This window comes from Mustelus asterias, chromosome 24 (genome assembly GCF_964213995.1).
Source record: "Mustelus asterias chromosome 24, sMusAst1.hap1.1, whole genome shotgun sequence".
Lineage (NCBI taxonomy): Eukaryota > Metazoa > Chordata > Chondrichthyes > Carcharhiniformes > Triakidae > Mustelus > Mustelus asterias.
This window is the reverse complement of record NC_135824.1, coordinates 13,260,872-13,288,804: the sequence shown is the minus strand read 5'-3', so window position 1 is coordinate 13,288,804 and position 27,933 is coordinate 13,260,872. Positions and strand designations below refer to the sequence as shown.

The following is a 27,933-nucleotide window of genomic DNA, read 5'->3' as shown; positions in this document are numbered from 1 at the left end:
GCAAATGTGGAAAGATCCAGAGCTTATGTTTCAAATCTGTATGACACTTCATCAGAACGAAAGAGAACTGGAAATAGGATGAGATTTATACTGTTGTCGGGGCAGAGGCAGGGGCGGCAGGAGCAGTAGGGGCTGGATGGATGGCCAGCAATAAGTAGAAGCTAGGGAGAGATTGACAAAATGTTATGGACAAAAAGACTAAGGGAATGTAAATGGTGGTGATCATGGCTAAGAAGGGTGCTAATAGTGGCACATTAAGAGATCAGAATGTGTTACTGGCAGAACAACAGTAAGCAGTGTGACAAAGGGCAGCTTAGAAAAGGTAACAGAAGGCCCTAGTGGGGTGGGGGGAGGGGAGATGGTGGTAAGGGAAAACAAAGATGGAAAGTAGGATAACAAAAAGGGATGAAAGTCAATGGAAGAAATGAAAATAAATAGGTAAACATAAAAAATGAGGTGAAGGATTAGGCAGGATTTGATGGCTGTTGATTGGGAGAGGCTGTTCGAGGGTAAATCCACATCTGGCATGTGGGAGTCTTTTAAGGAGCAGTTGATAGGACTGCAGGACAGGCATGTGCCTGTAAAGAGGAAGGATAGGAAAGGTAGGATTCGGGAGCCGTGGATAACCAGTGAAATTGTGGGTCTAATCAAAAAGAAAAAAGAGGCATACATGAGGTCCAGGCAGCTAAAAACAGATGAAGCACTGGAGGAATACAGAGAAAGTAGAAAAGAACTCAAATGGGGACTTAGAAGGGCAAAAAGGGGTCACAAAATGTCCTTGGCAGACAGGATTAAGGAGAATCCTAAGGCATTTTATACATACGTTAGGAACAAGAGGATTGTTAGGGAAAGAATCGGACCTCTCAGGGACAAAGGAGGGGAATTATGCTTAGAACCAAAGGAAGTAGGTGCAATCCTAAATGAATACTTTGCATCAGTATTCACAAAGGAGAGGGACATGTTGACTGGTAGTGCCTCAGAGAAATGTGTTGACCCGTTAGAAAAAATCTCAATTACAAAGGAGCAAGTGTTCGGGTTTTTAGGAAACATTAAGACAGGCAAATCCCCAGGGCCGGATGGCATCTACCCTAGACTCCTCAGGGAGGCGAGAGATGCAATTGCTGGGCCTCTAACAGAAATCTTTGTCTCTTCGCTGGACACAGGTGAGGTCCCAGAGGATTGGAGGATAGCAAATGTGATCCCGTTATTTAAGAAGGGTAGCAAGGATAACCCGGGAAATTATAGGTCGGTGAGCTTGAAGCCCGTGGTAGGGAAGTTGTTGGAGAAGATTCTTAGAGATAGGATATATGCGCATTGAGAACTGAATAATCTCATTAGCGATAGACAGCATGGTTTTGTATGAGGGAGGTCATGCCTCACAAATTTGGTTGAGTTTTTTGAGGAGGTGACAAAAATGATTGACGAGGGAAGGGCCGTGGATGTCATCTATATGGATTTTAGTAAAGCGTTTGACAAGGTCCCTCATGGCAGGCTGGTGCAAAAGGTTAAATCTCACGGGATAAAAGGTGAGCTAGCTAGATGGGTGGAGAACTGGCTTAGCCATAGAAGACAGAGGGTAACAGGGGAGGGGTCTTTTTCCAGTTGGAGGTCTGTGACTAGTGGTGTTCCGCAGGGCTCTGTACTGAGACCTCTGCTGTTTGTGATATATATAAATGATTTGAAGGAAGATGTAGCTGGTGTGATCAGTAAGTTTGCGGACGACACGAAGATTGCTGGAGTTGCGGATAGTGATGAACATTGTCAGAGAATACAGCAGGATATAGATAGGCTGGAACATTGGGCGGAGAAATGGCAGATGGAATTTAATCCAGATAAATGTGAAGTGATGCATTTCGGTAGATCTAATGTAAGGGGGAGCCATACAATATTTGGCAGAACCATCAGGAGTATAGACACACAGAAGGATCTGGGTGTACAAGTCCACAGATCCTTAAAGGTGGCAGCACAGGTGGAGAGGGTGGTGAAGAAGGCATATGGCATGTTTGCCTTTATTGGACGGGACATAGAATATAAAAGTTGGCATATGATGTTGCAGCTGTATAGAACATTTTGAATACTGCGTCCAGTTCTGGTCGCCACATACCAGAAGGACGTGGAGGCTTTGGAGAGAGTACAGAGAAGGTTTACCGGGATGTTGCCTGGTATGGAGGGTCTTAGCTATGAGGAGAGATTGGGTAAACTGGGGTTGTTCTCCCTGGAAAGACGGAGGATGAGGGGCGACCTAATAGAGGTGTGTAAAATTATGAAGGTCATAGATAGAGTGAACAGTGGGAAGCTTTTTCCCAGGTCGGAGGTGATGGACACAAGGGGTCACAGGTTCAAGATGAGGGGGGCAAGGTTCAACACAGATGTCAGGGGGACATATTTTACACAGAGGGTGGTGGGGGCCTGGAATGCACTGCCAAGCAAGGTGATTGAGGCGGACATGCTGGGATTGTTTAAGACTTATCTAGATAGCCACATGAGCAGACTGGGAATAGAGGGATACAAAAGAATGGTCTAGTGGGCACATGAGCGGCGCAGGCTTGGAGGGCCGAAGGGCCTGTTCCGATGCTGTATTGTTCTTTGTTCTTTGTTCTTTGAGAGAGTTCACAGTCTGAAGTTGTTGAGCTCAATGTTAGGTCCAGAAGGCTGTGATGTGCCTAATTGGAAGATGAGGTGCTGTTCCTCCAGTTTGCATTGGGCTTCACCAGATCATTGCAAAAGTCCAAGGATGGACATGTGGACATAAGAGCAGGATGGTGTGTTGAAATGACAAGCGACAGGAAGGTCTGGGTCCTAATTGTGAGTGGACCAAAGGTGTCGCAAATGTGACGCCACTGTTTAAAAAAGGAGGTAGACAAAAGGAAGGTAACTATAGGCCGGTTAGCTTAACTTTTGTCGCAAGGAAAATGCTTGAAGCTATCATCAAGGAAGAAATAGCGAGACATCTGGATATAAATTGTCCCATTGGTAAGACGCAGCATGGGTTCATGAAGGGCAGCTCACGTTTGACTAATTTGGTGGAATACTTTGAGAACATTACATGTGCAGTGGACAATGGGGAACCTGTGGATGTGGTGTATCTGGATTTCCAGAAGGCATTGACAAGGTGCCGCACCAAAGACTGTTTCATAAGATAAAGGTGCACGGTGTTACGGGTAATGTATTAGCATGGATAGAGGATTGGTTAACTAACAGAAAGCAAAACATGGGGGTAAATGGGTGTTTTTCTGGTTGGCGATCAGTAACTAGTGGTGTGCCTCAGGGATCAGTGTTGGGACTGCAACTGTTTACGATTTACATAGATGATTTGGAGTTGGGGATCAAGTGTAGCGTGTCAAAATTCACAGATGACACTAAGATGGGTGGAAGAGCAAAGTGTGCAGAGGACACTGAAAGTCTGCAAAGGGATATAGATAGTCTAAGTGAGTGGACGAGGGTCTGGCAGATGGAGTACAGTGTTGGTCAATGTGAGGTCATCCATTTTGGTAGAAATAACAGCAAAATGGACTATTATTTAAATGGTAAAAAATTGCAGCATGCTGCTGTGCAGAGGGACCTGGATGTCCTTGTGCAGGAATTTCAAGGAGTTGGTTTGCAGGTGCAGCACGTAATTAAGAAGGCAAATGGAATTTTGTCCTTCATTGCTAGAGGGATGGTGTTTAAAAACAGCGAGGTTATGTTGCAGCTGTATAAGGTGCCGGTGAGGCCACACCTGGAGTATTGTGTACAGTTTTGGTCTCCTTACTTGAGAAAGGATATACTGGCACTGGAGTGGGTGCAGAGGAGATTCACTAGGTTGATTCCAGAGTTGAGGAGGTTGGCTTATGAGAAGAGACTGAGTAGACTCAGGCTATACTCATTGGAATTCAGAAGAATGAGGGGAGATCTTATAGAAACATATAAGATTGTGAAGGGAATAGATAAGATAGAAGCAGGGAAGTTGTTTCCATTGGCGGGTGAAACTAGAACGAGGGGGCAAAATAAGGGGAAGCAAATTTAGGACTGAGTTGAGGAGGAACTTCTTCAGACAAAGGGTTGTGAATCTGTGGAATTCCCTGCCCAGTGAAGCAGTTGAGGCTACCTCATTGAATGTTTTTAAGGCAAGGATAGATAAATGTTTGAACAGTAAAGGAATTAAGGGTTATGGTGAGCAGGCGGGTAAGTGGAGCTGAGTTCACAAAAAGATCAGCCATGATCTTATTGAATGGCGGAGCAGGCTTGAGGGGCCAGATGGCCTACTCCTGCTCCTAGTTCTTATGTTCTTATGTTCCTAAGTTCTTACGTCCTGCAAAGCGATCACCCAATCTGCATTTAGTCTCTCCAATGTAGAATAAACTGCAATGGGAGCAGTGAATCCAACAGACCAGATTAAACGAAGTGCATGTGAAATGATGCTTCGCCTGAAAAGAGTGTTTCAGCCCTTGCATGGTGAGCAGGGAGGAGGTAGAGGGGCAGGTGTTGCACCTTCTGTGATTGTAACGGAAGGTGCCCAGGGAAGGAGGTGAGGTGTTGAGAATGATGGAGGAGTGGACCAGGGGATCCCAGAGGGAACGGTCCTTGCAGAATGTCAACAGAGGGAAGATGTGTTTGGTGGTGGCATCATGCTGGAGTTGGCAGAAATGGCGGATCCTTTGAATGCGGAGGCTGGTGGGGTGAAAACTAAGGACAAGGGGGTCCCTTTCCTGGTTCTGGGAGCAGCTGGAGTTAGGATGCAGATCAGCCATGATCGAATTAAATGGCAGATCAGGTTTGAGTGGCTGAGTGACTTTTTCCTGTTCCTACCTCGCCAGCAGTGTAATTACATATAAGGAGGTGCTATAATTAAATTTAAAAATACAGTGCAGCCCCGTTGTAATGCGATGGTTGGGGTCCATAAAATGTTATCGTGAATGTTATCGGGGTCGCACTAAATCACTAAACCGGAAAGAGCAAAAAAAGGGTCATATCCGATTTCGCGCTAAATCGGGACGTGTAAAATCGGGGTTCCACTGTAATTGTCTGTAAGCTGACAAAACTATTAAAATAGTCATAAACTATAGAGCATTTTTATTCAAACGACATGAGGGAAACCATCTGGAAAATTACTGACCAGCATTAGAGAAGCACCAGATGTATAAATGTTGGCTAACTTAAATTGTCTGATCTGATTAACACGGTCAACACCCAATGAGGATACATTTATGGAAGAGTTAAGAAAACAGACAAATCATCCATAAACAATTCTTTATTAATGTTTGTCATTACATAACACCATTTCAAAATCAGAAAGCACATGTACTCTGTCCTTAATCAAGAAATATGACCCTCCTTAAACCGTGATGACCCCAATTGTATCTGGATCTGACCAATAATGAAAAATCGACGCTAAGTTTAGAAGATCCTTTGTCTTCACAGAACTGTCTTGAATAACACATGGCTCTTATAATTAACACATTCTTCCCTCTCAGGCTCCAGCAGAATTGTTGATGGCCCTGTTTTGCCCAGCACCTATTTACATTTCGAGCACACGTGGCGCTACATGGAGTTCACCATAGCGCAATTGAAGTCAGCTCTTTATGTCTGTGGAGCACCATGAGCTCAGTAAAGAGAAACTTACCCTCAGGTTGCCAGGACATGACCGACACAAATGGAGGGTGTGGTCGAGGCATCAAACATGCTGAGGAACACAGAGAGAGAACTTGTAGGAAATCTTTGGCTATAAAATAAGAGATGCGATGGTTGGAGTGAAATGGGCCTTTCTGCCAATGAATCCAGAAGTCTCACATTCTTACTTCATGTCCTTCAATGCTCGAGGGATGGAGTTTAAAAACAGGGAGGTTATGTTGCAGTTGTATAAGGTGTTGGTGAGGCCACACCTGGAGTACTGGGTACAGTTTTGGTCTCCTTATTTGAGGAAGAATATACTGGCACTGGAGGGGGTGCAGTGGAGATTCACTGGGTTGATTCGGGAATTGAGAGGGTTGGCTTATGAGGAGAGACTGATTAGAATGGGGCTATACTCATTGGAATTTAGAAGAATGAAGGGGGATTTTATAGAAACATATAAAATTATGAATAGATAAAATAGAACCAGGGAGGTTGTTTCCACTGGCGGGTGAAACCAGAACTGGGGGCATGGCCTCAAAATAAGGGGGAGCAGATTTAAGACTGAGATAAGGAGGAACGTCTTCATCCAAAAGGTTGTGAACTTGTAGAATTCCCTGCCCAGTGAAGCAGTTGAGGCTTCCTTATTGAATGTTTTTAAGGCAAAGATAGATAATTTTTTTAACAGTAAAGGAATTAAGGGTTATGGTGAATGGACAGGTAAGTGGAGCTGAGTCCACGAAAAGATCAACCGTGATCTTATTGAATGGCGGAGCAGGCAGAGCAGGCTCGAGGAGCCAGATGGGCTATTCCTGCTCCTAGTTCCTATGTTCTTATGTTCTCAACCACGTGCCAACAAAAGTTCTGATTAATTTTGAATAATGCTTGGAAAGTGCAATGTTCTTTACTATAGAACTTGACATAAGAATAGCATTTTCCTCTTCGTACCTGTGTTGTTGTCTGACATGCTATTCCTTAAAAGCCTTCATTAAATTCATGACATCCAGACAGGAATGTATTAGATACTAGATTAACAGTATTCTTAAATTGAAATACTTCTAAACTCCTTTCCCAGTTGTAAACAATAAATCTTACTGAATTTTTACTTTTCTCTTGCAAGCAATGTTACAAAGTTTTTTCAATAGTAGAATTGTCAGCACTGTAACCATCAGGAACACAGATAACAGGAGGATCATCACATCCACGCAATAGTAAGCATACCAGGGGAGTCGGTAAAATTCTGAGCGCATATGTGCTGCACCTTTGTGTCGAGCAACAAACTCAATCCAAAAAATGGCTCTCTCCATTGGAGACTCGGGTTGATCCCTGTGGAGAGCAGAGAGTTTCTGCATGTTATCCCGATAAGATGTGTTGTTTGTGACTTCGTTAAGTGCCTGCAATAGATCGTTTGATTGAAATGTTGCAATATCTATCACTTTTGCTGCCCCTCGAATCTCAAATCTGACTAAATTGTCAAACTGGTCAAAAAGCAGAGGAATGCCAACTACTGGCACCCCATGATAGATGGCTTCATAAACTCCATTGGTGCCACCATGGGAAACAAAGACTCGTGTCTTGGGATGCCCTAGAAGATCATTCTGAGGGATCCATTTTGCCAGTAGTGTATTATTACCTATGTTGGGAGGGATCTTTCCTTCATATCTCCAAATAACTTTCTGAGGTACTTGAGCTAAGGCCTCTGCAATTTTCATGGTAACATGCATTGGCAAAGAACTGACAATGGCCCCCAGAGACATCACAATAACCCCATGTTTCCCTGAGGATTGGACAAACTCTTCAAACTCTGCTGCAAGAGGTTTGGGTGGTTTACACTGGAATCCTCCAATGTAAACAATATTTGGCATGGTGGGTCTCGGGAACTCAAATATAAAATCAACTCTCACCAGCCACACATCTGCCCTCAGTTGAACCGTCTTGATATCTGTGTCTGGGCCCAGATATCGATGGCAGAGCTCATTGTAAAGTGGGTTGGTGAAAAATTCTGAAATATATAGTTGAAAAATATAAAAGAGTACATTTTGTGTTCTTTGTAGAAAACTCATTTTATCTGTCAGTCGTGAGCCAGGGACTGGGACATAGGACAGTGGTGAAGGGGCATAGACAAATTGAGCTTCTCCACTGTTGTGCCAACGAACATTATTCACGACTGGAAGTTTTAAATAATGCCCAAGCATTGCACCTGTAGCAAATAAGGGATCGGTAAGTATTAAGTCAAAGTTTGCATTTTGAAATTGCTTTAACAATGTTTTGTTTTCAAAAACTGCAACATTAAATTCCCGTCCCCAAGTATGACAACTGTGTAGAAATGATATCATTTCATATTGGAACTTCAGAAAAGACCACGGTGTTGATTCTTTCTGCAAGACCTCTAGTGTGTTTTGCATGGAACGCTGTATAAATTCTTTATTTGAATTTTCCCCAAGGAATCCTTGCATTTCAACCACAATGGACTGGTAGAGATCAGGATTCTCTTTGATGTACCAAGATGTTGAGAAGAAAAGCACAGTGATGTCATGCCCATGAAGTCTCAGTTCTTCTAACAGAATTTTCATGTTGATCCAGTGACTACCCTCGGTGGGTATAACCAAAATATTAGCCCCTCGGGTAATGGGACAAGTCAGGGTGATGATGATACCAAGGGCGCATGCAAACTGGAACCCACTTTCCCAACCAAGACACTTCATTCTGAGTGTAAATGGTATTGAAATTCTGTTGGAGAGTTTGAGAGAAATAGAGCATAAGTTTGGTAAAATAACATATAAAAAAGGAGCAGGCATAGCTGTCATGAACCCAACTGATGTTAACTGCGAGGGTGCCTCAACTCAACCAGTTCATGGTGATATATGGTTTTGTCTACATGAATGGGTTATGGAGCAACATATAAAACCCAGTGAGAACAGTAACCAGTCCAGTCATAGTATAACACTTCTTAAAGACTATTTATTACAATAAAGAAAAGACACATATACAAGAACAGGACTATCATGATTATGTCCAAGAAAATTACTGAACACAGTTTAAGTAGGAATTTCAGATTTCAGCAGTATTTTGTATTTGCGCTAAAATATTGGCCCCTGTTTTGGGGACATTATTTCCGAATGGCTGTCAAAGCCATGCAGAAAGTACAAAATCAATAGTTAGGAGGGTACCAGGCATATGAAATGTGGTGTAATGACTTTAACCAGGCAATTGAGTTGGGCCTGTTAGCATATGAACTCCCTGATTAAGGGCCAAATTAATGGACCAATCAGGGAGTCTCTTGCTGTGTACTTAACCAGGCGTGTCAGTTCCTCTGGGACCCCTGGTGTAAGCTGCTAACTGAAAGCACTCTGTATACTGTTGTCAGACTTGTAAATAAAGGGATTTTGGTGAAGGGCCTTCTGCCTCCGGGGACTTATTACAATGGAAATCATTAGTTAATGAGGAGAGACAAGAGTATCTATGGCACCTTTCTCAACAGAAAATGGGCTTCAAAGAAGCTTTCATAAGGTGGAGGAACAATTTCTACTGATTTGTGAATATAGGAAATGGGAGCAGGAATCGGCCATTCGGCCCATCAAGCCAGCTCTGCCATTCAACAAATCGTGGCTGATCATCATTATTTGCCCTTATTTTCCCCATATTTCTTGATGTCATTACTATCCAGAAATCTATCCGCAAATTGACATGTTTTTTATGAGGTGGGACATGTCATCCACACTCTGCCCCCTCCCCATATTATTCAGTCTCTATCTACCTTCTATGTTCTCCTTAATATCTTAAAAACTTTGAACAAATACTGCTTCAAACATCTAAATTCTGGGGAATACAATATTAGCTTGTTTAATTAAAATATAAAGTGCTGCAAAACCACAGTAGGCTTGGCAATGTCTGCAGAGAGAGAAACATTTGAAGTCCAATTTAATTATTCTTTGGAACTCATTAACTTTTTCTCTCTCCATTGATGGTGCCAGACCTGTGGAGCTTTTCCAGCACCTTCTGTTTTTATTTACCATTTCCAGCATCTCAATGTTTTTACCATTTAGAAAGTGCTACCACCTATCTTTTCTAGGTTCAAAGTGAATGCCCTCACACTGATGCCAAGTTTGGGTTTCACCAGGGTCACTCAGCTCCTGACCTCATTTACCACCTTGGACAAAAGAGCTGAATTCCAGAGATGAGGTGTAAGTGACAGCCCTTGACATCAAGGCCGCATTCGATCGAGTATGGCATCAAGGAGCCCTAGCAAAACTGGAATCAATGAGTATTGGGGGCAAACCCTCTGCTGGTTGGAGTCATACCTGGCATGTAAGTAGATGGTTGTGGTTATGGGGGGGTCAGTCAGCTCCAGGACAACTCTGCAGGAGTCCCTCAGGGTAGTGTCCCAGGCCCAACCATCTTCAGCTGCTTCATCAATGACCTTCGATCCATCATAAGGTCAGAAGTGGGGATGTTCGCCGATGACAGCACAAAGTTCAGCACTATTTCTGACACCTCAGCTACTAAAGCAGTCCATGTTCAAATGCAACAAGAACTGGACAATATCCAGGCTTGGGCTGACAAGAGGCGAGTAACATTCACACCACACAATGACCATCACCAGTAAGACAAAATTCTAACCATCGCTCCTTGACAATCAATGGAATTGCCATCACTGAATCCTCCACTGTCAACATCATTGGGGTTGTCATTGACCAAAAACTCAACTGGATTCACCACATAAATACAGTGGCTACAAGAGCAGGTCACAGGCTGGGAATACTCTGGCGAGTAACTCACCTCCTGACTCCCCAAAGCCCGTCCACCATTTACAAAGCATAAGTGAGGAGTGTGATGAAATCTCCCCACTTGCCTGGATGGGTGCAGCTCCAACAACACTCAAGGAGCTTGACACTATCCAGGACAAAACAGCCTGCTTGATTGGCACCGCATCCATAAACATCCACTCATTCCACCACCGACGCTCAGTAGCAGCAGTGTGTACATTCTACAAGATGCCCTGCAGAAATTCTCCAACGATCCTGAGACAGCACTTTCCATACCCACGACCACTTCCATCTAGAAGGACAATGGCAGCAGATACATGGGAACACCACCACCTACAATTTTCCCGATGTCTGTGTGGGGGAGGGGTCTCCCAGTGTACTGTGAGATTGGAGCGCCTTAGTGAAGAAGTGCCCATGCCCTCTGCAGATGGGTATTAGGCCCACCCCCCGCCACCCCCACTCAGCGCCAAACTCCCAACTCTCCAATAAAGTCACTGAGTGTGGGAGGATTGCGGTGTGAAGCGCACTGGAGGAACTGACAGGGCTCACTCCACACTTCTCGTCCTTATGACAGTTGGAAATTCTTTAGAATTCCGCCCTGATCCTACAGAAATGTGTTCTGGTTCTCGCTGATTAGTGTGTCAGTCACATTCTCCTCAATTAGAAACCTTAGTCATTTACCTGTAAGCTTATTTATTAGTGTCACAAGTAGGCTTACATTAACACTGCAATGAAGTTATTGTGAAAATCACCTAGTCACCACACTCGATGCCTGTTCGGGTACACTGAGGGAGAATTTAGCATGGCCAATGCACCCTAACCAGCACGTCTTTCAGACTGTGGAAGGAAACCGGGGCACCCAGAGGAAACCCACACATACACAGGTAGAACGTGCAGACTCCACACAGACAGTGACCCAAGCCGGGAATCGAACCCGGGTCCGTGGCGCTGTGAGGCAGCAGTGCTGACCACTTGCCGCTGTCTGTATACTTCCTGAGTATACTTTTCTGGTTTCCCTCTCTCACTCTTCTTAAATATAGAATGACATAGCCATGTTAAGTCTAAAGGAACAGTTCCTGAATCAAGAAAACTTAAGAAGGTTATATTTAAGCCGTCTGCAGAATGTATGTGCAGAAGATAAATCCACTGCTGCAAACCTCACGCCAGTTTGTCTATTCACTTTAGAGTTGAAAGATTACTTTGAACTCGCAGCTTATAAATTTTTTTGTCACAAAATTATAATCTTTCACTTACTGATGAAGACAAATCAAGCGATGTAGTAAATCTTGTATTCCCAATAGCTGAGATATGAATGAATGTAAAAGTATCGTACTTTAATCCAACAAGCAGTCCAAAGTCTAAATAAGCTTCTGATTGTGTAATATTAATCACCGTGTGACCAAGTATTCCTGTTTTGCAATTACCTTTCTTTTGGCATTGACGACATGTAAATCCAAATTGAGCAATTCCTCTGAGACTGAGACTTCTCTGCCTTTAGAATTAACTCATGGATTCGGAATCTAAAATGGTCTATTTTCATAATACCCTTCTCTCCCAACATGAATATGAAGGCAGCATGGTGGCACAGTGGTTAGCACCACTACCTCACAGAGCCAGGGACCTGGGCTCAATTCCCGGCTTGGGTCACTGTCTGTGCAGAGTTTGGGTCACTGTCTGTGCGGAGTCTGCATGTTCTCCCCGTGTCTGTGTGGGCTTCCTCTGGGTGCTCCAGTTTCCTCCCACAGTCTGAAAAACTTGCTGGTTAGGTGCATTGGCCATGCTAAGTTTTCCCGAACAGGCACCGGAGAGTGGCGACGAGGAGATTTCCACACAGTAACCTCATTGCAGTGTTAATGTAAGCCTGTTTGTGACAATAATAAATTAACTTTAAACTCGAAGGGAAAGGTCATATGAAAGTAGGGGTGTTTTGTTCCAGTTATACAGGGTGCTGGTGAGACCACATCTGTGTTCAGTTTTGGTCTCCTTATTTAAGACCATAAGACCATAAGACATAGGAGCGGAAGTAAGGCCATTCGGCCCATCGAGTCCACTCCACCATTCAATCATGGTTGATTTCAACTCCATTTACCCGCTCTCTCCCCATAGCCCTTAATTCCTCGAGAAATCAAGAATTTATCAATTTCTGTCTTGAAGACGCTCAACGTCTCGGCCTCCACAGCCCTCTGTGGCAATGAATTCCACAGACCCACCACTCTCTGGCTGAAGAAATTTCTCCTCATCTCTGTTCTAAAGTGACTCCCTTTTATTCTAAGGCTGTGCCCCTGCGTCCTAGTCTCCCCTGTTAATGGAAACAACTTCCCTACGTCCATCCTATCTAAGCCGTTCATTATCTTGTAAGTTTCTATCAGATCTCCCCTCAACCTCCTAAACTCCAATGAATATAATCCCACGATCCTCAGACGTTCATCGTATGTCAGGCCTACCATTCCTGGGATCATCTGTGTGAATCTCCGCTGGACCCGCTCCAGTGCCAGTATGTCCTTCCTGAGGTGTGGGGCCCAAAATTGCTCACAGTACTCCAAATGGGGCCTAACCAGTGCTTTATAAAGCCTCAGAAGTACATCCCTGCTTTTGTATTCCAAGCCTCTTGAGATAAATGACAACATTACATTTGCTTTCTTAATTACGGACTCAACCTGCAAGTTTACCTTTAGAGAATCCTGGACTAGGACTCCCAAGTCCCTTTGCACTTTAGCATTATGAATTTTGTCACCGTTTAGAAAATAGTCCATGCCTCTATTCTTTTTTCCAAAGTGTACGACCTCGCACTTGCCCACGTTGAATTTAGGAATGGATATAAATGTATTAGAATCAGTTCAGGGAAAGTTCACTCAACTGGTACATGAAAATAATCCACTTTGGGAGGAAGAATAGAAAACCAAAATGTCCATTGAAAGGTGGATTTACCTCATCTTACAGTGGTGATGTAGTCCTTATAACCAAATCACACTTTCAATCCCAATACTCCCCTGGCACCTTCTGATCCTTTAGTCTACATTCCACCTTTCTCCAACCCCACCTCACCTACATGGCACGGTAGCACAGTGGTTAGCACTGCTGCTTCACAGCACCAGGGACCGAGTTCAATTCCCGGCTTGGGCCACTGCCTGTGTGGAGTTTGCATGTTCTCCCCATGTCTGCGTGGGTTTTCTCCGGGTGCTCCAGTTTCCTCCCACATTCTGAAAGACGTGCTGGTTAGGTGCATTGACCCGATCAGGCACGGGACTGTGGCGACCAGGGGAATTTCACAGTAATTTCATTGCACTGTTAGTGTTAGCCTTACTTGTGATTAATAAAAAAACTTTAAAATTGATGTTTTCTTCTGTCCAATGATTGACCATATGAAATTGTTCACAAAAATAACTTTACTGTTAGCCTCCCTCAGCCTCTTGCACCGATAGTCCTCATCCTCAATGATTTCAACCTTCATCTCAACTCAATGTGCCCTTTCTCCTTAGAGTTCACTGTCCTCCTTTCCTCCCTTAATCTCTTCTTCCATTCAAACTCCTGTAACCCATTTGTGCAACCATTCTCTCGACCTTGTCATGCCTCGAGTCAATCACTATTAAGGCCATCCCTGATCACTCCCTTGCATTACTCTCACCACTCATTATCCAACTTCCTTCTCCAAACCCCATCTCCTTTGTCCCTGAAAAAGAAACACTCCTCTAATTGCTTAGCCTTTGACCACCTATTTGCCAATCTGCTCAGCCACACCCTCACCTCCACCTTTGATGCCCTTGTTCCCACTGCTGACTCACCTTGATCATTCTGTGGTACTCAGAATTGGACACGATGGCCAGAATTTTACTGCCACAGCCGCCGCAGGAATCGGAGCAGGCGAGGGACAAACAGTGGGAAGATCTATTGGCCTCGGGTGGGATTTTACGGTTTCAGGATGAGCGAAGCCGTAAAGTCCCGTTCAATATTCCAGCTGAGGCCGAACCATGCTTTCTTAAAAGTTCAGCATAACTTCCTTGCTTTAATGTTTATTAATTATTGTCACAATGTGCCTGAATTTTACCCCCCACCCCCTCCCGCCACAGGAATCAGAGCGGGTGAGGGGCAGACAACGGGAAGGTCTGTTGATCTTGGGCGGGATTTTACACTTTTGGGATGAGCCCTGCCCTTTCCCTCTATTTATAAAGTCCAGGATCTGTGTGTCTTTTTACCAAAAGAGAAAACGGTGGAAAATCTCGGCAGGTCTGGCAGCCTCTGTAAGGAGAGAAAAGAGCTGACGTTTCGAGTCCAGGTGATCCTTTGTCAAAGCAACACTCTCACCACTCATTATCCAGCTTCCTTCTCCAAACCCCATTTCCTTCGTCCCTGAAAAGGAAACACTCCTCTCATTGCTTAGCCTTTGACCCTCTTATTTACCAATCTGCTCAGCCACACCTTCGACAAAGTGTCACCTGGACTCGAAACGTCAGCTCTTTTCTCTCCTTACAGATGCTGCCAGACCTGCCGAGAGTTTTCCCGTGTTTTCTCTTTTGGTTTTAGATTCCAGTGTCCGCAATAATTTGCTTTTATCTGTGTGTCTTTTTAATCGTTTTCTCAACATGCCTTGTCACCTTCAATGATTTGTGCATAAATACCCCCAGATTCCTCTGCTTCTGCAACCTACTCTGGAGTTGTATCATTCAATTTATTTTGCCTCTGTTTGTACCTCCCAACAAAATGCACACTTAAACTGTCTTACATCAACTGGTCCAAATGATGCTATCAACTCCCTATTAGGATGCATGTGTGGAAGTTAGCTTCTCCATGCCAAAATCGTCAAAAGGGAGACAGACAAATTATGCAGTTACATTTCTTTATTAATATCTATGACTATATAATGAACAGCATTTTACAATCAGATAGCAAGGGTATGCCATTCTTGAGCAACAAAGGGATAATAAACATGGTGAATATCAACTGATGTGGAGATGCCGGCGTTGGACTGGGGTAAACACAGTAAGGAGAACACCAGGTTAAAGTCCAACAGGTTTATTTGGTAGCAAACGCAACTGATCCCAGCATGAGCTGAGGAAATATTTTCTGGCTATGTTATGGCTCACTAACTTGCTGAGAGATCACCATAACTAATGGAACATATGGTAAAGGAACCAGACATGCCGACAAACTCTCAGTGAGCTGTGGTGGAATTCTTTGGCTATTAGAGGGCGATAGGAATGATTGTGAGAGAAGCTATGTCTTGTCAGTGAGTCCCAGAAGTTTCCCATTCTTATTTAATGGTCTTGGCTACATGAGAACTAATATTACGATTAGTTTTGGATAACGCTTAAAAGAACATGTTTTTACTTCACATAAGACTTGATTTAAGCGCAGCATTTCCATGTCAATATCCGTACAAGGTATCAGGCGCCAGAGTGTGGCGACTAGGGGATTTTCACAGTAACTTCACTGCAGTGTTAATGTAAGCCTACTTGTGACAATAATAAACTTTGAAACTTTAATACTGAGTCATGTGTTGACACCCTTTGATATTTTCCTTTGTTAAAATTCATGACGCAGTATCTAGAAAAGTTATTTTCTTTCTGCATTAAACTCTTGCTGTAAAAATGGGAAGAACTCAAAGCTCATCACCCAATTCAATTTTACTGCATTTTTTTGTTTCTTCCTCTGAAAAATGTTACAGTTTCTTCAGCAGCAGAACTATCAGCAATGTAACCATTAGGAACAGAGACAGCAAGAAAATCATCACATCCACGCAATAGTAAGCATACCAGGGGAGTCAGTAAGATTCTGAGCGCAAATGTGCTGCACCTTTGTGTCGAGCAACAAACTCAATCCAGAAAATGGCTCTCTCCCCATTGGAGACTCGGGTTGATCCCTGTGGAGAGCAGAGAGTTTCTGCATGTTATCCCGAAAAGATGTGTTGTTTATGACTTTGTTAAGTGCCTGCAATAGATCGTTTGATTGTAACGTTGCAATATCTATCACTTTTGCTGCCCTCGGATCTCAACTCTGACTAAATTGTCAAACTGGTCAAAAAGCAGAGGAATGCCAACGACTGGCACCCCATGATAGATGACTTTGTAAACTCCATTGGTGCCACCATGGGCAATGAAGGCTCGTGTTTTGGGGTGCCCTAGAAGATCATTCTGAGGGATCCAATTTGCCAGCAGCGTATTATTTCCTATGTTGGGAGGGATCTTTCCATCGTGTCTCCAAATAACTTTCTGAGGTACCTGAGCAAAGGTCTCTGCGATTTTCATTGTAATATGCATTGGTAAATGGTTAATAATTGTCCCCAGAGACATCACAATAACCCCATGTTCCCCTGAGGATTGGACAAACTCTTCAAACTCTGCTGCGAGAGGTTTGGGTGGTTTACACTGGAATCCTCCAATGTAAACAATATTTGGCATGGTGGGTCTTGGGAACTCAAATATAAAATCTACTCTCATCAGCCACGCATCAGCCCTCAGGAGAACTGTCTCGATATCTGTGTCTGGGCCCAGATATCGATGGCAGAGCTCATCGTAAATGAAAAATTCTGTAACAAATAGTTGAAAAATATAAAAGAGTACATTTTGTGTTCTTTGTAGAAAACTCATTTTGTCTGTAAATTGTGTTCCAGTGATTGGGATATAGGAAGGTGGTAATGGGGCAAACGGGGAATGAGCTTCCCCACTTATGAGCCACCGAACATTATACACCACAGGGAGTTTCAAATAATAAGCAAGAATTGAACCTGTACTCAAAGCAGGATCACGAAGTAGTAAGTCAAATTTAGCATCTTCAAGTTGCCTCAACACGGCTTTGGTATTGAATATTGCAAGGGTGAACCCTCTGGTGCAAATGTGGTGTGAATGCAAAGCAGTCCATTGCTCAAGTTCTAGCTGAATGAAGGCCCATGGTGTCAGACCATGCTTTAAGGCTGTCAATGACTTCTGTAGATATCTTTGTATATTGTTCTCAGTTTCATTCTTGCCAAAGCATTTTTGCATTTGAAACAGAACTGAATGATAGAGCTCAGACCTCTCCTTGATGTACCAAGCTGTTGAGGAATGAAGCACAGTGATGTTGGATTCATGAAGTTTCAGTCCTCCTATTAAAATTTCCATATTGACCCAGTGACTTCCATCAAGGGGAACAACCAATATATTAGCACCCTCGGTAATAGGACAAGACAGGATGATGGTGGTAAGAACACATGTAACCAGTAATTTACTTTTCCATCCAGAATGTTCCACATTGAGAAGACCAGATATGCAGATCCTCTTAGAGAATCAAATAGAAATATTGGTTACACAAGAATAAATTGGCAATGTGATATTTCTCCTGTTTCCACTCCTTTAATGTGGAGATGCCGATGTTGGACTGGGGTAAACACAGTAAGAAGTCTCACAACACCAGGTTAAAGTCCAACAGGTTTATTTGGCAGCACAAGCCACTAGCTTTCGGAGCGTTGCCCCTTCATCAGGTGAGTGGGATTTCAGTTCACATTATTTTGTAAATTGAGTTTGTGTCTTTATATGCCCTGTTTGTGAACTGAAATCCCACTCACCTGATGAAGGGGCAACGCTCCAAAAGCTAGTGGCTTGTGCTACCAAATAAACCTGTTGGACTTTAACCTCGTGTTGTGAGATTTCTTATTGTGTCTACTCCTTTAACCATAGAATCATAGAATCCTTACAGTGCAGAAGAGGCTGCTTGGCTCATCGAGTCTGCACCAACTCTCTGACAGAGTATCTTAAACAGGCCCTCTCCCCTGCCCTATTCCTGTAACCCCACACATTTTACCATGGTTAATCGATCTAACCTACCCATTTTGGAACATGAAGGGGCAATTAGCATAACTAATCCACCTAACCCACACATCTTTGGACTGTGGGAAGAAACCAGAGCACACACAGGAAACTGGAGAACACGGGGGAAGTTTTAAAGTTTATCTATTTAAAGTATATAAAGTAGGCTTACATTAACACTGTGTGGTGAACCATAGATGGTTACCATTATGGGTACTGAACCATACATGGTTATTACCATGGGTACTTGTACATATGTTACTCTTGTTACTGTTGGGGTTAGGTTTGGGGTGTTCCACCTGTTAGCATTGTTCTGTGGTACACTCCGTTTGGCTCCGCCTTCCTATAGGAGTATAAAGGTCACTGCACTTCCTAGTGACCCTTTAGTCTGGGATTGTATTGTTAAACAGTATGCTCTATTCTTGTTGCGAATAAAAGCCTTTATTCCCGGGTATGATCTAGCCTCTCGAGTGAATTAATCGCGCATCAATTTTATTCGCAACAAATTTTGTTCGGAAAAAAAAATGGAGCAGATGCTGAAACCTGATCGGCTAACCTTGGATCCGCGTGTCGCGGGAGTGTCGAACACTTTCGACCATTGGTTGAAGTGTTTCCAGGATTGCATCGACGCCTCAACAGCAGTCCAAACCGACGCAGACAGATTGCGGGTCCTCCACGCAAGGGTAAGCGACACTGTGTATGCAACAATCCGTGATTCCCAAGACTACAAAGGGGCCATCGAACTACTCAAGAAGCTGTACCATAAATCGCCAAACGAAATTCATGCCCGTCATCTATTAGCAACTCGACGGCGGCAGCCCGGCGAAACGACGGGACAGTACCTGCGTGAACTTCAGCAGCTAGCCAGAGCCTGCAATTGCAAGCCTGTGTCGGCTACTCAATACACCAACGATCTGATCCGAGATGCGTTCGTGGCGGGAATCGGCGCATCCTATATTCGCCTGCGGCTGCTAGAGCAAGGTAACTTGGACCTAGCTAAGATGGTAGAATTGGCTGATGCGATGGAAATGGCCTCCAGAAGTCTTGAAACTTACCCCACCGACCACGTGGGAACATCGTGGCAAATACAGCCACCGACTCAACTGTACCCGGCTGCTCCTAGGAACTGCGCGATCGTGCTTTCAACCTCAGACCTGATGGCTGCGGCAGCTCCAGGTGGCCCACGGTGCTATTTCTGTGGATTGGCGAAGCACCCTCGTCAGAGATGTCCGGCCAGGACGGTATTTTGCTCCGCTTGTGGGAAGAAAGGGCACTATGCAAAAGTGTGCCGAGCAAAGCCCCCTTCTAAGCCAAGCAGCGCTGCGTGTGACTCCCCAGGATCCGTCTCCTCGTCTCCAGCTTCGTCGATGTCTTCAACCACGTGCGATTCACGGGCGCCGCCATTCCTGATGACGACGACGCAAGACACGTGCGACCTGCGGGTGCCACCACTTTCAACGCCATCGACCACGTGCGATCCATGGGCGCAGCCATTTTGGTCGACACCGGCCGCAGAAGACCAGCAGGGGTCCTCCTCGTCGACCATCTCAGCTGCCTGCAGTTACACTCGAATCCAACAGTGGCGTCAATCATCCTGGACCAGGCCAAGCCTCACAGACTCGACAAGTCCATGATGGACATAGAGGTAAACGGACGCCTGACACATTGTCTGTTTGACAGCGGGAGCACGGAGAGTTTCATCCATCCGGATACAGTGAAACGGTGCGCTCTCCGCGTACAAACTGTCAGGCAGACAATCTCTATGGCGTCGAGGTAGGTCCCGATCTGTTATCGTTCTTGGGAGCTGCGTGGTAACTTTAACGGTGCGGGGCACAGTTTATGAGAACTTCAGGCTCCTCGTGATACCGCACCTTTGCGCTCCGGTACTCCTGGGACTAGACTTTATGGTCCACCTGAAGAGTGTGACCCTGCAGTACGATGGGCCACTCCCTCCACTTTCAGTGGGAGAACAGCAGCCTCCAAATTGCCCAGCGCACTCCACATGCAGTCTCTCGACACTCAAAATTACCCCGCCTTCCTTATTTGAAAATCTCGTGCCAGGCTGCAAGCCCATTGCGACTAAGAGCAGGCGTTACAGCACTGAGGCTCGGATCTTTATTCGATCTGAGGTTCAGCGGCTCCTCAGGGAAGGGATCATTCAACCTAGCACTAGCGCATGGAGAGCACAAGTCGTGGTGGTAAAGACTGGAGACAAGCCCCGGATGGTCATGGACTATAGTCAGACCATTAATAGGTACACGCAGCTGGACGCGTACCCTCTCCCATGCATATCTGACATGGTCAACCAGGTTGCGCAGTACTGGGTGTTCTCCACCATCGACTTGAAGTCAGCCTACCACCAGCTCCCCATTCGCCCAGAGGACCGGAAATACGCGGCCTTTGAGGCGGATGACCGTCTCTACCACTTCTTAAGGGTCCCTTTCGGCGTCACTAATGGGGTCTCGGTCTTCCAGCATGAGATGGACCGAATGGTGGACCCAAACGGGCTACGGGCTACCTTCCCGTACCTGGACAACATCACTATCTGCGGCCATGACCAGCAGGACCACGACGCCAACCTCCTGAAGTTTTTACGCACTGCGTCTCGCCTGAACCTGACCTATAACAGGGAGAAGTGCGTATTCAGCAAGCACCGCCTAGCAATCCTTGGATACATGGTGGAAAACGGGGTCATCGGCCCCGATCCAGACCGTATGCGTCCCCTCCTTGAATTTCCCCTATCCACTAGCATCAAAGCACTGAGAAGATGCTTAGGCTTCTTCTCATATTATGCACAGTGGGTTCCCAATTACGCGGACAAAGCCCGTCCGCTCATAAAGTCTACCTCTTTTCCCCTGACAGCAGAGGCTCGCCTAGCCTTTGAAGGGATAAAAGCTGACATCGCGAAAGCCACGATGCACGCTGTCGATGAGTCCATCGCCTTCCAGGTGGAGAGTGATGCATCTGATTTCGCCCTGGCCGCCACACTTAACCAGGCGGGCAGGCCCATCGCCTTTTTCTCTCGCACCCTCCAAGGCCCTGAAATTCGGCACTCCTCTGTGGAAAAAGAGGCTCAGGCCATTGTGGAGGCCGTCCGGCATTGGCGCCATTATTTGGCTGGAAAACGATTTACCCTGCTCACGGACCAGCGGTCTGTGGCTTTCATGTTCAACAACATGTTAAGGGGAAAAATTAAGAATGATAAAATCTTGAGGTGGAGAATCGAACTCTCCACCTACAACTATGATATCATGTACCGTCCGGGGGAAGCTCAATGAGCCCTCAGATGCCCTGTCGCGTGGAACATGTGCCAGTGTGCAGGAGGACCGGCTACAGGCCCTCCACAATGATCTCTGCCATCCGGGGATCACTCGGCTCTTCCATTTCGTAAAGGCCTGGAATCTGCCCTACTCCATAGAGGATGTCAGGTCGATAACTCGAAGCTGCCAGGTATGTGCTGAGTGCAAGCCGCACTTCTACCGACCTGACAGGGCACACCTCATTAAGGCCACTCGCCCTTTTGAACAGCTGAGTGTTGATTTCAAGGGCCCCCTTCCTTCGACAGATCGGAATGTGTATTTCCTCAACGTGGTTGACGAGTACTCCTGATTCCCTTTTGCCATCCCCTGTTCTGACATGTCCGCTGCCACGGTCATCAAAGCCTTGCGGAGTCTTTTTACCCTGTTCGGCTACCCCAGTTACATCCACAGTGATAGGGGTTCGTCGTTTATGAGCAACGACTTGAGGCAATACCTGCTCTCTAAAGGAATTGCCTCAAGTAGGACTACGAGTTACAACCCCAGGGGTAACGGGCAGGTCGAAAGAGAAAGCGCTACAGTCTGGAAGGCTGTCTTACTGGCGTTAAGGTCTAGGGGTCTTCCAGTCTCCCGTTGGCAAGAGGTACTTTCTGATGCGCTCCATTCAATCCGGTCCCTCCTGTGTACGGCAACCAATGCTACCCCACATAAGCGGATGTTTACCTTCCCTAGGAAGTCTTCCTCTGGGACCTCACTGCCGTCTTGGTTGACGTACTCAGGACCTGTCCTCCTGCGGCGGCATGTTAGGGCCCGCAAGTCCGACCCTTTGGTTGAACAGGTCCATCTCCTCCACGCCAACCCTCAATATGCCTATGTGGCATATCCTGACGGGCGAGAGGACACGGTCTCTATCAGAGATCTGGCGCCTGCAGTGGACCTGGAAACCCCCGTCGCTCCCGCACCCCTGGTTAGGGTTCCTTTGCCCATTTTCTCCCCTCCTGACATTGCGCGGGCGGTATCGGGACCTCCACTTAATCCTCTTACTCCCGTGTACAGCTTGCCTGAGTCCAGGAGATTGTCGCCACCTCGAGGTCCACCGGTGCGTGAGGAACTGGAGGAGTCACTGGACACCACCTTGGAGAGAGGGACACCACGGTCACCAGAACCGGCACTGCCGCCAGTGCTGCGGAGGTCGCAGAGTGTGGTGAACCATCGTTGGTTCCCACTAGGTAGTACTGAGCCAGGGTCTGGCCAGTACTACGAGTATGTATATATGTTGCTGTTGGGGTTAGGGATGGGTTGTTCTACTTGTTGCTGTTGGGGTTAGGGTTGGGCTGTTACACCTGTATTATAGTTATTATGGTACATCCCAGTCGGGCTCCGCCTCCTGGGAGAGGTATAAAGGTCACTGCTCTGTCTGGGACCCCTCAGTCTGGGATCGTGTACTATATATGGTAGCTTCCTTGTAATAGTAAATAAAAGCCTTTATTTCCTTGAGCATCTCAAGCCTCGTGTGTGATAACGCGCATCACAGAGACGGTGCGGACCACCGATACGACTGAACTTGTGAACATATGGACAGTTCGTACTGTTTTCTTACCCCACCGGCCTTTGTTTTTAAAGGAGGGGTGAATGTGGTGAACCATAGATGGTCACCACTATGGGTACTGGACTATAGATGGTTATCACTCTGGGTACTTGTACATATGTTACTCTTGTTACTGTTGGGGTTAGGGTTGGTGTGTTCCACCTGTTAGCATTGTTCTGTGGTACACTCTGTTTGGCTCCACCTTCCTATAGGAATATAAAGGTCACTGCACTTCCTAGTGACCCTTTAGTCTGGGATTGTATTGTTAAGCAGTGTGCTCTATTCTTGTTGCGAATAATAGCCTTTATTCCCGAGTACGATCTAGCCTTTCGAGTGAATTAATCGCGCATCACACTGCAATAAAGTTACTGTGAAAATCCCCTAGTCACCACACTCCGGCGCCTGTTCGGGTACACCGAGGGAGAATTTAGCATGGCCAGTGCACCTCACCAGCACGTCTTTTGGATTGTGAGAGGAAACCGGAGCACCCGGAGGAAACCCACGCAGACAAGGGGAGAACATGCAAAGTCCACACAGACAGTGAGCAAAGTCCAGAATTGAATCCAGGTCTCTGGTGCTGTGAGGCAGCAGTGCCAACAACTGTGCCATGGCAGTGTTTTACCAGGACGGTGTTTTGCTGAAACAAAATCAGGCCTGTGACCCCCCCACAGCTTTCGCACGTGAAATGAACAGTTTTAATTCTATACCGACAAATTGTGTTGGAGTTGCAGCTTGTGACAAGACTGCAGCCAGTTTCATCAAAGCACCAATGAATCATATTTAAATCACACCTATAACTTAATCAAATGTCCCAAGGTGCTTCACAGGAGCATTATAAAGCAAAATTTAGCACTGAGCTACGTTAGATGATATTAGAGCACATGGCCAAAAACGTAGTTACAGAGATTGATTTAATTAATGTCTTAAAGGAGGGAAGAGAGGCAAGCAGTTGAAAATTCCAGAGCTTAGGACCTGTGCAGATGTGGGAACAGCCAGCAATGGTGCAGCTATTGAAATTGGGGATGCCAAGAGCAGAATTAGGTAAGTGCAGATATCTCTGAAGGTTGTTCAACTGCAGGAAATCACAGAGATAGGGAGGGGCTTGAAAATAAGGTTGAGAATTTCAAAATCAAAGCATTGCTTCTCCAGGTGTCAGTGAGTACAGGGGTGAATGGGACCGGGTGCAGAGTCACGCAGAATTTCAGAGGTGGAAATAGGCTGTAAAGGCAAGGATATGTGGTTGGGTGCTCAGTTCAAGGTTAAATATGACACCAAAGATATGAAGAGTCTTGGTCAGCCTGAGACAGATGCAAGGGAGGGAGTATGGAGTTGGTGGCTATGGAATGGAATTTGTAGTGGGGACAGAAGACAGTGGCTTGAACAGCTGAGGAGTCTTTGTCTATACTCGATGGAGTTTAGAAGGATGAGGAGGAGGGGGGGAATCTAATTGAAGCTTACGAAATACTGAGAGGCCTGGATAGAGTGGACCATGGAGAGGATGTTTCCACTAGTGGGAGCGACTAGAACTCAAGGGCGCAACCTCACAGTGAAGGGACACTCCTTTGAAACTGAGATGAGGAGGAATTTCTTCAGCTAGAGGGTGGTGAATCTGTGGAACTCATTGCCACAGAGGGCTGTGGAGGCCAGGTCATTGAGTGTCTTTAGGATGGTGATAGATAGGTTCTTAACCAATAAAGGAATCAAGGGTTATGGGGAGAAGGCAGGAGAATGGAGGTGGGAATCATATCAGCCTGATTGAATGGCAGTGCAGACTCGATGGGCTGAATGGCCTAATTCTGCCTATATCTTATGGTCTTCTAGCTTCAGTCCTAATATTTAATTGGTGGAAATTTCTGCTCACTTTGCTGGATGTCGGACAGGCAGGCCGATAAATTGGCAATAGTGGAGGGTTTGGGAAAAGCAGTAATGAAGCACCACTGGGTGTTGTCAGCATATGTGTGAAAGTTAATGCTGTGCTTTCAGATGATATCATCACGGGGCAGCATATAGATAGGAACTAGGGTCAAGGACTGCGGATGCTGGAATCTGAAACAAAAACAGAAAATGCTGGAAACTCTCAGCAGATGTAGCTCCACACCATCTGTGGAAAGAGAATAGAGCTAACATTTCGAGTCAGAGCTGGGGTCAAGGATAGTTCCTTGGGGGACACCAGAGATAACAGTGTGGGAGCAGGAAAATAAGCCATTGTAAGTAAGACGCTGGCCAAAGTTAGATGGATAAGCCTGAAACCAGGCAAGTGGAGACTCACCAAGCTGGATAACTGTGGAGAGTGAGGGTACTGTGCCTTTAAGAAATGTATTTGAGCCATGTTCTTGTGCAGGATCTGTTGTAGCAGTTTTATGCACTCAGTGCCGTCCTGTCTACCGGCATCCTGTATTGTTGCTGCAGCAGCATAATTGTTTGAATGGCTAGAATGTTGGTTTCAATCTGAACTAATGCTGTTCTGCTGTTTTCCCCTGGGACTTTGCAGAGTGGGGTTTGATTGGGACAATTGGCAGGTGTAGGCATGTGATGGGGAAGCTGGATTTACACAGGATATCCAAATTCAGATATTGCTTTTGGAGTTGAAAGACAGCAGTGTCTCTCTTTTCCACTCTCTGAAGTTGGAAACTGGAACTGCTAGGAGATAAGTTTCTTTCTGGGAGATTCTACTGTACGGGAGTGGATCTTTCTCTAAGTGTTGCTGTTTTGGAAACTGCTATCTGGATCTCTGTCCAGAAGTGTTAAAAGACTGAAAATGCAGCATCACGTGTTCTTGCACTAGTCAATTCTGAAGAAGGATGTCTGTCTATGGGGTATTGCTTTAAATTGGAACAACAGAGATAGCTAGCTGTTAAGGATTGTACTTTGCCATGTCTAAGTATGTTAATTGATCAAAGTTATGCTAATTCTTTTGTTATATTCTAACTGTGTTCTTTAATAAAGTTTGTTTTGATAAAAACTTCCTTGTGTGTCACTTGAATCATACCTGGAGTGAAACACCTTATGCTCACCCTAATGCCAAAATCAAATGCAAAAGTTGAGGTCTAGGCTAACTGCATAATATACCTTGGAGTTTCTGGTCTGGGCTTTAACAGGAGGAATTGAAGGAAGATGGTGAGATTCAATGTTCAGAAAGGCTGAGAAGGACAAGGAAGGAACTAGTTCACCGTCACCACCCTCCCATTTCCTTTTTTTTTATCACACACAAAAACAGAAAACTTCGGAAAATCTTCAAGGGTCATCTAGACTCGAAACGTTGGCTCGATTCTCTCTCAGTAAGAAGTCTCACAACACCAGGTTAAAGTCCAACCAATTTTGGACTTTGAACTTTAACCTGGTGTTGTGAGACTTCTTACTGTGTTTACCCCAGTCCAACGCTGGCATCTCCACCTCTATTCTCTCTCCACCGATGCTGACAGACTTGCTGAGATTTTCCAGCATTTTCTGTTTTTGTTTCAGATTCCAGAATCCACAGTATTTTGCCTTAATTTCAATATATTTATCACTGGTAAAGAGAAGCAGAGTGGCATGGTGGTTAACACTGCTGCCTCACAGTGCTAGGGACCTGGGTTCAATTCCCGGCCTGGGTCACTGTGTGGAGTCTGCATATTCTCCCGGGTTGCTTCTGGGTGCTCCAGTTTCCTCCCACAGTCAAAAAGACTTGCTGGATAGGTGCATTGGCCATGCTAAATTCTCCCTCAGTGTACTCGAACAGCCGCTGGAATGTGGCGACTAGGGGATTTTCACAGTAACTTCATTGCAGTGTTAATGTAAGCCTGCTTGTGACGAATAAATAAACTGTAAAAAGTTCAAATTAATGTTTCATTGTTCTCCAGGGTTGCACGCAGCAGTGCCTGAAAGGGTGATGTTCAAATCCAGGAGGCTCCAGGCCAATCCTGGATGTTTGGGAACACCAGTGGGAAGGAAGGGTTGTCAGTTCACAATATGTACATTCCAGCTGTATGCCTTCCTGTCCTATTTCTGTGTGAAACACATGTAGACCAAGGGGCTAGTAACTGGGAAAAGCACTTCGACTGTATAACTGTGTAACTCTGTCAAAGCACCACAAAATGCAATTTGATAAATGTATATAGTTTGCTAAAGAACTTTGGATTGTATTGAATTATATGAAAGGTTTTTGGACTTAACATTGTAAATTTTGATCCCAGGGAAATGCAAAAATGTAAATAAGGGTGGCATGGTGGCACAGTGGTTAGCACTGCTGCTTCACAGGGACCCAGGTTCGATTCCTGGTTGGGTCATTGTCCGTGTGGAGTTTGCACGTGGGTTTCTTCTGGGTACTCCGGTTTCCTCCCACATGCTGGTTAGATGCATTGGCCGTGCTAAATTTTCTCTCAGTGTACCCGAACAGGCACCGGAGTGTGGCGACTAGGGGAATTTTCACAGTGACTTCATTGCAGTGTTAATGTAAGCCTTACTTGTTACTAATAAATAAACTTTAAGTATGACCGTTCTTTACTGTTGTAAGGATTGGAAATGTTTGTGGGTTTTTTTCAGATTTTTATGAATAAAGTATATTTTTGAAATGAAAAAAATTCTGCGTGAAACCAGTCTGTCGCCATTCTTAGAAAATGATATGCACGAAATAACTTGTTTACTTTTTAAGACATGCTATTCAAGCAGGAGGGAGATTTTACAACATGGCTGCAGACTTTTTTTTAATAGGACTTTCGGCGAAATATGATTCAGGTTCTTTGTCTAAAAGGAAAGTTAAGTTGCCATTTAGTTCTGCGCCCATAACAATTGTTTGCATGGTCGCTGTGAATCTGACCTCAGGCCACTTGCTTAATTCTATCCTGCAGCAGATTGCAAAATTATTATGTCATCATAAAAGCCGCTATCACTTACTTATTCAGCAGCACCGTAAATGTCTCGGTGGTCTCGCTGGCTGAAGTTTCAGTTACTCGAGAGTGGGGAATTCCCCAGTACAA

At 45.2% G+C, this 27,933-nt stretch overlaps 3 pseudogenes across 3 annotated transcripts in view; all 3 read right to left on the bottom strand.

Annotated features, from left to right (window-relative positions):
- The window catches only part of LOC144511220 (UDP-glucuronosyltransferase 2A1 pseudogene), a 17,309-nt pseudogene extending 5,591 nt beyond the window's left edge, over window positions 1-11,718 (bottom strand). The window contains exon 1 of the transcript XR_013500772.1: window positions 11,610-11,718. The product of XR_013500772.1 is annotated as a UDP-glucuronosyltransferase 2A1 pseudogene (transcript). The remainder of the gene's footprint in view (window positions 1-11,609) is intronic.
- Window positions 5,215-27,933, bottom strand: LOC144511219 (UDP-glucuronosyltransferase 2C1 pseudogene; annotated as a pseudogene). Of its 2 annotated transcripts, none has more exons than XR_013500770.1 (2): window positions 11,610-11,731; window positions 5,215-8,319 (listed from the first exon to the last, which is right to left on the bottom strand). The product of XR_013500770.1 is annotated as a UDP-glucuronosyltransferase 2C1 pseudogene, transcript variant X1 (transcript). The 2 variants fall into 2 exon arrangements; XR_013500771.1 differs by lacking the exon at window positions 11,610-11,731 and adding an exon at window positions 27,851-27,933 and having other exon boundaries at window positions 5,221-8,319.
- Window positions 15,906-17,449, bottom strand: LOC144511518 (UDP-glucuronosyltransferase 2A1 pseudogene; annotated as a pseudogene).